The sequence below is a fragment of the Zosterops lateralis genome (genome assembly GCF_965231275.1).
Source record: "Zosterops lateralis genome assembly, chromosome: 9".
NCBI lineage: Eukaryota > Metazoa > Chordata > Aves > Passeriformes > Zosteropidae > Zosterops > Zosterops lateralis.
Window position 1 is genome coordinate 7,981,110 of NC_139769.1, and position 9,112 is coordinate 7,990,221.

Below are 9,112 nucleotides of genomic sequence, written 5' to 3' on the forward strand. Positions count from 1 at the left end.
TAAAATTTCAATTCTTAGAAACATGTGCCTATCCACTTAGAAACAAAGCTGGGTTGTCACTAAGCACAAGACACATCCTGGTCCATCTGAAGCTCCTTCCCTCAGTTTTGCTGACAGGGGTTTAATGTGAAGAGAGGGAGCAGACACCTCTGCTGTTTTAGAGATCCTTCCCCCTCAGACTGCTTTTTGCTCACTGCTTACCTTTCTGCGTTTCAGACTAACCTCACATGCACTTACAAGTCATTCTTTGCTATTTATCTCTGGGACACAAAGCTTTGTTTATACGCTTACAATACCTTTGTGTCAATGAAGGAAGCTGTGTCCTTGGAGTGAAAACTCATTTCCTTTACTTGCCTTACCTTTTTTATTCTTGCTTTACCCTTTTTCCTCTCCTTTACCCTTGAGTTGCTAATCCAGGAGGCACAGTTGGGATTTGAGCTGGCCCTTCTTAGATCCTCAAAAGTAGGTACGTGACAGAGCTTCTAGGAATGTCTCAAGTTTGAAAAAGGTTTCAGTGGTGACTCTCTTTATTATATTGCAGGGAATCCAACTCAGTCATAAATCCCTAGTAACCTGCCTGCATCAGATTTTTGTGATGGAAACCTATCTACCAGTTCTCAGATGGCAGAACCCTGCAGATGTCACTTCAGTTCTCTTTGAACTAATGACCTCAAAGAAAAGTGCTCCACTTAAGTGTTCACTTATGACTCTGCAGACTCACTTGGCCTCTCCTTCTCAGTTACCACCCTCCCAGAAACTGTGGTTTGGTGGGGAGAAGGAGAAAAAACAGAAAAACACCCAATCCCAGACTGTTACCTCTAAAGGAAACACAAGAGGAAAAGTCCCATGGATACCAATAGCAAAAACACACACAACCTGGAAGGAAGAGAGAAAAGAAAACCCTATTTGGGACTTTAAAAGAAAAGTTGAGCATGCACACACAATACCCTTTGGCAAATGAGCCCAAGCTGGAAAATGTTGCAGCTCCAACATGCTGTGCTCAGAGAAGGTGTTAATGGTCCAGCCATCCTGTATTATTACACACAAACAGGAGAGGCCCTGCAGAACTGTAGGGGTCTTTTAAGATCCCCGCCCAGATGGAAAGAGCAGAGTGAGTTATGTAGGATTAACACAGGAGGAGAGGAAGGAAAGAGGTGAAGGAAAAGTAATGTCCCCAGCAACTGCAGCTCTGAGCTATCAAGGCAGGTCTGCTGTCTCACACATTGAAATGGGGATGCTGTGGTTGCCCCTGGCTTCCACACCTCGGCCTCTGCTCCAGCCACACGCAGCAGGATCCCAGGGATTCACTCCTCTCTGGGACTCTGCACAGGACCACAGGGGGAGGCTGATTCTTCAGGGTGCAAACGTTTTAATAAATACTGACATTTTCTAAATCAGCCATAAATTAGACAGGCTTAGGTGAAGGAGACACTGAATGAAGTTCTGCACGCAAACCTCTAGAAGAGCCAATTGTGACAGCATTGAATCATGAATCTCTTCTGCAACAATAACCAGCTGCTATGAGAGGTGAGTAATGTCCAGAAGAGAATGCTGCTGAAAATTCAAACAATAAACTGAATTTCTGGAGACGCCAGTACTGGTTTTCACATTTGTAGACATGATTCATCATCATCATCTTTATAGGAATTCTTCTCAGAAAGTCCAGAGTTATAATCAGCTGCACACTACTAGGCAAAGTGCTGGACTGTTCAACTTATATACAATTTTCCTGTGGATTAGATCAAATTCCTGATGTAGGAAAATCTATTAGAGCTTCCATTCTGTTTTTACTTCTGAGAGCTTAACACACATGTTACTGACTTCAACCAAGTGATTTCTAACATATACCTGTGAGAATGCAGGATCAAACCACAATGTGTTATGTTTCAAAATATTTTTTCACAATAAGTTGGTTTAGTGAACTCACTTTTCACCCCTAGAGAGCTGACTGTAATTAGATCACACAGAGAAAGGATATGGAGTTTCACACTAATCTCCAGGAGACAACATGCCATATCCAAAAATCCTCTCTCAAATCAGTAGTATTTCCAGTTGTGGAGCAATACCATCTGTTGAGATAATTTGAAGGCAGCAGAGAGGTCAGAATTTCAACTGTCACGTGAAGATTTGGAGTGTACATATCAAGGATATCGTGAGGATGTGTTTGCTCTCAGTTTATGAAATTCTTCAGTCAGTGCTTCACCTGAAGCTTCACTCTCTTGTGAATATCTGTGACATTTTTCTATATTGTAAGGGTTTTTTTATTTTTCTTTTTTTTTTTTTTTCCTCTACTTGTACTTAGAAAATATAAAGTTCTTTGAAATCATTAGCAAAAAAATTCTTCCCTGTGAGGGTGGTGAGCCACTGACACAGGTTGTCCAGAGAAGCTGTGGATGCCCCATCCCTGGAAGGGCTCAAGGCCAAGGATGGGACTTTGAGAAACCTGGTCTAGTGGAAGGTGTCCCTGCCCATGGCAGTGGGGCTGGAACAGGATGATCATTAAGGTTCCTTCCAATGCAAATGATTCTATGATTTTCTAATAAGGGTAACGTCAAAATCTATTATGACAGCAGAACAACATTTGATATCTTACTGTAGATAAACCTGCTGTGAGCTTTCCTTTAGCAACAGAAAGCAGCATGACAGGTTGAATTTAGTATTAGCTGGATGAGATCTGAACTCTATTGCTACAAGAAAATGAGAATCGAAAAAGAGACTCTACTCTCATAAAATCACATTGCACTAATCCCAGTCCAAGATTCAAGCAAACAAATCTGTGAGGGGAAATGTTTGTCCCTGCCCTCTCTGCATCACTCCAAGATTTAACTGGTGCGCTTAATCCTTCATTTTCAATGGAAACATTTCAAATTCTAGGGGCAAATTCATGGTGTTTATCAGTTCTAATTAAATTACGTGCTTTATTTTTTTAATTAAATAGCCTAAAAGGAAATAAACTTCAAGAAATACTCTAACAAATTATTTAGAAGTATTTCATATGGATCTAAGAAGAGAGCCAAATATAAATTGACAGCTTAGCGCAAGAGAACTTCAATCTGGGTTTTATTGCAATAACAAAAGTGCGTATTTAAAAGCCTTCACACAGAGCATCTATTCAGAAACAAGCCTGAAGACAGTCAGGGAATTAAAAAGAGGATAGTGTTTTGAATTAATCTAGAACATTTTTGTGGATTAGTTTACAAGCACAGAATGCCTCAGGGGCCTAGGGAGAGCACAGAGCACTGAAGTCAGGGATCTGTCTTTTTCCTGTTGCTGGTGATTAGTTCATATCTCTTTGACACCATGTTTACAAGCCCCTAATTGCCTCATTAATACCTCATTATTACTTAGAAAGTGAAGAAGCTTTTAGCTTTGAAGCTGCTTTGCTGCACTTGAAGGCAAATATACGGTGAATTTTGAATGTGTTGGTACTAATTAAAGTTGAAGTCTGTTTCCTGTTGCTTGTGGGGGGGTGTTAATGGCTTCAAAGAAAAAAATTAGGCTTCAATTTATATTACTCGCCCCTTAACTTAAATACACAGGAATAAGTGCAAGTAAGAAGCCCACTTCTGCAAACTGGATTTACGAAGGGACACAGACGCACAGGTCTATTTTCTTTCATACTTTTTCAGTGTGAACCACACTATGTGAAGGCTCATTCACTCTTGGACTGTCTGGAACAGACTGATGCTGACCAGTTCAGCCCACACAGATCCAACATGTACCCTCGCACGCTGCCACACATGGACTTGGCCACATATTCTCCTTTTGCACCAGAAGCTGAAAGAGAAACTGAGTCATCACCATGTAAAATTGTCTTGAGTCTATCCGTCCTCCTCCTCTGCATGGACAATGTTTCCAGGTCACTTTGGAAAAGTTTGGTTCAGAGCAAAACTAAAATCAGGCACAAGATATTGTGATTTTTCACTTCCAACCATATGCACGTATTTTATAAATAGATATGTATACATTAATTAAAAAATACATGTGCATGTATATGTAACAACACATGGCATCTCACTGCATCCAGTAAGCACATTCTTCCTGAAATGTGTCTGAGCCTGAGACCTTTGTAAAGGGATCCAGTTTTCAAACGACTGTGCACAACTGTTTCAATATACCAATTGAAAATAAGCCAGTGACCGCAATTATGGTTACTGGATTATCATATAAATGAATAAATGAGATGTTTAGAACCTCATTTGGGGTGTAGAGATGCACTGTCTGATAATGTTTCAAGGAATTTTCCTCCAGACAGAAGACAGACAAAGCAGACATTAACCACAACAAAATCAATTCCATGGGAATTTTTTTAAGAGAAATGTGCTTTCTTTAAATTAGCTTGCTTTCAGGGGATGTAGTGAATGGAGAAGGGGGTAAAGAAGAAGGAAAATATGCCCATTTTTGGTAAAAACATTCCGTTTCTTAATAAGAATTTTGGATGAGAAAAACAGTGAAAAAGTGTCTTTGCTGAAAGCGAATGGAAAACCCTACACAGACTGGAAGATCTGGATGCAAAAATAAAATGTTTTCCATACAAATTAAATTCCCAAAGAGGCATTTTTCACCAGCATTTTTTTTCAGTGGTAGGGGCTGGGGGTGGGCACAGAAATAAAGCAAGTCTAGAAGGCTGAACATTCCTTGATGAAGGAGTCAGGATTTGGCTGAGAGTCTCCCAGACTCAGGGTTTAGCTCAGGCTGCTCAGAGTCACTGGTGATTAACAGGCCTTGCTGTCACAGGCCCAGGACAGCAGGTCTTGGCTTACCATGAGCACTCCTAAGGCAGAGCTCAGAACAACTTGGCCTTTCATGTTCCTCTCATACCTCGCATCTCCTCTAAGAGGAGGTCATTTGATAAAATTCTGACTTCATTTTATTTCTGCATTAAAAATGTCAATAACATTAAATTACACACGTAGCTTGACATCACCCCTTTTTCATACATGATGGTAAAGAATACATATATGAAACAAAATTTACCTAAAACCATTGGACAGAAAGCCAGTCTAAAATACGGGTAAGGAAGGAACCCGCTCCTCCTGTGTTATATTTACAGTATCTTTGATTTATATCAAACATTTTTAAAAAGCATTAAAACAAAAATAATTAAGGCAAGCCAAATCCTTTCTTTGCCAGCACGCAAAGCTCGTCCGACTGGACATATTGAGGCTATCAATCGGTGGTGTGTATTTATAACCCAGCGCTCAGACAACTTGGAACGACAAATGCAAACAGCCACAAAGAAGTTACTTTGTTCGCTTGGCACAAACAAATCCCCGAGATGAAAAGCAGCCTGGCGTTTATTTTGGGCCAAGCTTCCTCATCTGACGACCCACGACGTGGCACGGAAAGGGCAGTGTTACCAAAGGACATGAAGCACATGAAGATGCATCATTAGAGCAAACACAGACCAGGGTGCCAGATTTTGTTATTCTTGCTTCTTCCTTCCCAGAATGGATGTCACTTTCCCTTCGTTCTTCTCCTCAAAGCACGCTGGTTTGGAGCTTGGTTGTTTGTTGTTTGGTTTGTTGGTTTTTTTTTCAGGCTTCTCGGCACAGCCTGAAAAGCTCTTAGAGCTATAATTTAAAACTGAATTGTGTTGATTGAAAACACGGCAAGCATCTGACTGCAGACATGTCTGAAGACTTCCACATGCACAGTCAAACAAGGACTGGTGAGGACACGGTGGGATTTGCCAGCAATATTAAAGCAAGCTCTGCAGGCACACGATCCCCGACTGTGCCCTAGCAGGCAGCTTGGGAAACGCCCATCTAGAGATGCAGTGGATTCCCTTAACTACTGAGTCACAAAGACCTGAGCTGTCCAAGCAAGCAAGACACTGTGATGGTCAGTCATTCTTGAGAGGCTTCTCAAAACAGAGAGTTCAAATCCAAGACTAGGGGAACCTCAATGGGGTCCAGGCTGGTTTGATAGTGATACCTCATTTATCCTCCAACATGACCACACGAATCACAAGAGAAGCAATGGAGGAGAATGGAAAGAGCAAAAGAACTCTAACAGAGTGAACACAGGGTGTCCTGGGAGGAGAGCACAGTGACTTTTGTGGGAAACTGGCTGACAATGGCAGCAAGGAGACAGCTACCAACAGATAATGAACAGAGGCTGCAGGAGACCAGGGACAGTTTGGTTTTAGGAATGATGGTGCTGTTCCAGTCCAAAGGGATTATCTTGCCATCTTCCATGGCTCCTTCAGAGGAAGATTTGGTCAGGCTTCTAACCCTTATCTCCACGGGCAGACATGGACACTGAGCCTTGAGCCACATTGTCCATGCATGGATAATGGATGCTTGGCTGTTTGATCCTACAATGCCTTCATTCTTCTCATACCTGCATCCTCTTAAGATATGTTGCAGAGCTAAAAGCATGAGAATGTCTTAATACAGTTTTAAACTTCTGACAACACTCTGGCTTTAAAAAGAGGGTCATAGGTGATTTGGGAGACTTTTCTCTCATTTAACTTAAGAAAAGGATTTCTCACAGCTCTTTAAACACCAGAATAGATATGAATATATTTTTCAGTATATGGATTCAAATCCTTGGTTTCTTTGGCAAAAGGCCATATAAATTCTCATGGATTTGTTATTGCCTGCTATAAATTCACTACTCAGAAAGAATAATATTTCATTTGCTTTATCGTTGGTGCCTCTAAAGAAGGTGAAAATAGATTTAAGTCTTTCATTAAGCATCTTGATGAGGGCAGAGAAGGAACATAAAAAGAAGACAAAAGGACACTTAAAGAATTGATATAAGGCTCCATCAGCTATAATTCAGTTGATAAACTTAGGTCTCCGTTGCAATGAATTACAATGCCAAGAGATTTGTTCTGTAAATTCTGTCCAGAACTTGGCAACACCATTTCTAAAAAAATGAAAGCAAACTTTCAGGGGACTAGAGCAATACTTTCCATCTGAATAAGCAGAGTTTGATCTTATGTTGGCTTTTAGGCTCTTCCTATTTTACACAGAGGAATAGGGGCCATAGAGACAGTTAACCAGCACAGGTAGGAGCAGGACCTCAAACTCTTCAGTTTGCAGATTCATGAGCGTATGCATAGCTTCACAAAGTTAAATCCATCAAGCCAAAGCCATTTCCTTGGCAGCTCTACTTATTCCATGACTCTTTACTATCTTCACAGTGACCTCATTCAGAGAGGACACCATGGGGATCTTACCTCCCTGTATCAGCTCCCAAATGAGGTAGGCTTGGGATTCAGAGAGCAGGACCTAGACTTCAGCAGTGGCAGAGATCCAAGTGTGCAGAAAGTGTGCTTGGTTTTTTGTGACAGTGTAGAATGAAATCAAAGAGTCGCGCTGTTTGTGCTCTGGAGCTTCTCCAAAACTTATGTTCAGACCCAGACTTGCCTCCATTTATCAAACTTACTTAGCTTGAAGAGCTTGACCATGTGGTTACCACCATATTAGCATCTGAGATATTAAGTTTATGCTACTGAACAAATTTATGACTTGAAAGCCTGATCCTTGTCACTGGGGATTCAAGATGTAGACAGATGAAGCAATTTGTTCAGAGTCAAAAAGAGGATGGGTTACAAAGGACTAAAACAGAACCCCTGAGTCCCATGTTGTTGGCCAGGGGAATCCCTTCTCCCTTCCAGGGACTGAAAGATCAGTGAATTGCTCTCTAAATGCTTCCAATGGGAACTCTCCAAAACACAGCAAATGGGATTTTTCACACTTTGACTAATGAAAGCTTGGCACATGGCATGACAAATAAAATCCTCGCTGCCAGCAGTACAGATATATAAAATGATGTTTATTTCTACATGGTTTGTGAATAAGCAAGACATTTTTCACCCATGAAAGGCAGTTTCTACGTGCATGTGTAAGTTAGCAACAACAACAAAAAGTGTGACTGATGATTCCAATGAACATCATCCCAATGAGATTTAAAGAGTAGTAACTTTTTGCTTCTCAAAAGAAAATCTCTCTTATTACTTCACCCTACAAACTTCTAGGTTTATTGTGGCTATATTTCTCTGCTCTTAACAGAAATACAGACATAATTAATCCTTTTTGTTTCATGTTTAGGGACTAGTTATCATCACAGGGCTAGGCATGTGTAGAGAGAGATACAACAAGATATGCTCAGAAAGCTAGTTTCTAACAAGGGAGGAGAGCTCATTCTTCTTGCCAAATTATGACATTTCCTTTAGTTGACCTTTTTTCCCTGCTTTCTTGGTGCTTTCCACATGACCAGTGCTAACAAGAGGAGAGACTAGTCCTTAATTCCTCATGCAGGCAGACTAAAAGTGATTAGACATAAACTGGGACTGACCAACATATAGACATAGTTCTAAAACAAAGATTTTTCTCTTTGTCTGCTCAAACTCTTTGGAAAAGAGTGCACTGAAAAAAGTGCTGAAAACAGTAACTTCTGTGATAAACTGATAATGGGATCCTACCAAATAAATAAAAGATGACCTGGCCATAGCCTTCCAGATCACAGCAAACTTGATATCTCTAGGACAGCTCAGCAGAGGAGCCCTTGTAGGCATTTCAGGGACTTACCATAGTGTGAAATGTTTATTTTTTCTCAAGTCCAAAAAGATTACTGGGACTATTTTAAATTCATTTCAAAGAAACAATAGAAGAGCTTTACAGTTCTGCAATAATCAGAAGATATGTAAGAAGAGATAGGTAAGTTGTGATGTGCCTTAGCACAGCAGAGTGTCAGGTTTTATTCGATTAATTCTTCCCTACAGCTTGTAATGGATACACACAGTGTGATTTCAGGGCAGGAGTGGCTTCAAAGTAGGGGCTGAGTATCACAGATCCAAGCATGCACAGCTGGATCTCAAATGTATAAGCTACTTTGACTTGCACATGAGGAAGGAAAAGGGAAGATTACTATGAACTGAAATGTCAAAGCTTCTTCCACAAGATTAAGTGCATTTACATGTTCTACTCAAACTAGCAGAAGTTGTTTCCAGGCAACAGAAAGAAATGAGTAGAACTCCATACTAGGTCTGTACAACATACAAATGCACTTCTCCTCACCTGGGAGTTCCTAAAAACAGGAAAAAAATCGTGATTTGGACAGAGAACTGGCATTGTTACAAGAAAATTACAGGTATTGA